Raw genomic sequence first — 2,495 nt, forward strand, 5'->3', positions numbered from 1 at the left:
TTTTTAAGGTGATTAATCTCTTTGTAAATTTCCTCCTTCGTATTTTGGATATTTCTTTCTTGTTTCATTGTGTTCTCTGATTCTTCTTTTAGTTCTTCCAGTTTTCTTAAGATCATTGCTCAGAATTCTTTTTCACACATTTTGAGGATTCCCTGTTCCATGGAGTCTGAAATTTGAGCATTCCTGTAGTCCTTTGGTGGTGTCATAGCTTCTTTTTTATTTGTAGTTCTAGTATTTTTTTCATTGATGTCTGGTCATTTGGTAGAGGGTTTGCTACTTCTATTACACTGAGTTCGGCTATGAGGATAAAGATTTTTTCCTCTATTTGCAGGCCTTACTGGTGACTCTTCTTATATCAGTGTAGTCAGGTGAGCAGTAGGTTACGTGTAGAGTGGCCCTGGCTGCTATTGTGGTGGTGAATTGTCCTTGCTTGACAGTAGGTGTGGTAGTGGCTATATTATACCACCTTGGGTCCTGTTCCAGAATCTGTCGCATAGAATGAGTTCCCAGCACCACACGGGTCTCCTCAGCTTACCTCAGCAGGGAGTGCCATAGGTGCTGGCACTTCCCTCTGGGTCCATGGGGGTCTGGTTTTTCAGATAGATAAAACTGATAAACCTTTAGCTAGGCTAAGAAGAAAAAAGAGACAAATCTCAAATAAATAAAATCAGAAAAGAAAAAGGAGACAATGCCATTCACACCACTGAAATACAAAGGATCATAAATGACTACTACAAACAACTATATACAAACAAACTGAAAAACCTAGATGAAATGGATAAATTCCTGGACATATACAACTAACCAAGGTTGAATCCTTTAGAACTAGAAAACCTAAACAGACTGATAATAAGTAATAAGACTGAAGCACTAATAAAAAGTCTCCCACCAAAGAAAACCCCCAGACCAGATGACTGTACTGCTGGATTCTACCAAACATTTTTCTTTTCTTCAGGAATTACATATTTATTTCCATCTTGACATTAGAATATTAAACTACTACTCCTCTTGCTAAATTGGTATGCATTTATTTTTTTTAATTTTATTTTGTCAATATACAATGTGGTTGATTATTGTGGCCAATTACCGAAACCTACCTCCCTCCTCCTTCTCCACCCTCCCTCCCAACAATGTCCTTTCTGTTTGCTTGTCATCTGGTTTCTCTTCAGATCGCATAAATCTTTCACCTTTTACTACCAAACATTTAAACGAGAACTAATAGCAATTATTCCCAAACACTTTCAAAAAATTGAAGAGGAGAGGATACTTCCAAACTTATTCTATGAGGCCAACATTATCCTTACAGCAAAACTGGAAAAAAGATACAACATAAAAAGAAAGTTACAGACAAGTATCTCTAAAGAACACAGATGTGAAGATCCTCCATAAAATACTAGCAAGCAGAATCCAACAACTCACTAAAAACGTCATTCACCGTGATCAAGTGGGATTCATCCCAGAGATTGCAAGGATGGCTCAACAAGGGCAAATCAGTAAGCACAATCCATCACATCAACAGAACAAAGGAGAAAAAATATATATATACAGCAGGGAAAGGACAGCCTCTTCAATAAACGGTGCTGGGAAAACTGGATGTCCATATGCAGATGGTTGAAATTAGATTCCTATCTCTTACCACACACAAAAGTCAAATCAAAATGGCTCACAGGTCTAGATTTAAGACCCGAATCTATGAAACTACTAGAAGAAAACACAGGGGAAAGGTGACACAAAATGTTGAGTTAGGGCTGGCTGGTTAGCTCAGTTGGCTAGATCACAGGCTTATAACAAGATCATAGGTTCGGATCCCCATACAGGCCAGCCACCAAAAACAAATCAAATAAAATGTGAGTGGGCAGCACTTTTTTGAATGAGACCACAAAGGCACAGCTAAGCTAATGCAAAAATACACAAACAGGACTACATCAAATTTAAGAGCTTCCTGCACAGCAAGGGATACTATTGACAAAGTGAAGAGACAACCTACAAAGGGGAGAAAGTGTCTGCAAACTACACATCAGACAAGGGGCTAATAACCAGAATATACAAGGAGCTCAAACAACTCAACAGAAAAAAACAAATAACCCAATTAAAAAATGAGCACAGGACCTGGATAGACTTTTCTCAAAAGAAGACATACGAATGGCCAACAAGCACATGAAAAAATGTTCATTATCACTAATCATCGGGGAAATACAATTCAAAACCACATTGAGATATCATCTCAGCCAGTTAGACTGACTATTATCAAAAAGATAGAGAATGACAAATGCTGGCAAGGGTGCAGAGAAAGGGGAACTCTTCTACACTGCTGGTGGGACTGTAAATTAGTACAGCCTTCATGCAAAACAGTTTGGAGGTTTCTCAAACAACTGCACTTAGAACAACCATACAATCTAGAATCACACTGCTGGATATATACCCAAAGGAATGGATATCATCATGTCAAAGGCATACTTGAACTTCCATGTTTACTTCAGCTCTATCTACAATAA

This window comes from Galeopterus variegatus, unplaced genomic scaffold (assembly GCF_000696425.1).
Source record: "Galeopterus variegatus unplaced genomic scaffold, G_variegatus-3.0.2 Scaffold10561, whole genome shotgun sequence".
Classification (NCBI taxonomy): Eukaryota; Metazoa; Chordata; class Mammalia; order Dermoptera; family Cynocephalidae; genus Galeopterus; species Galeopterus variegatus.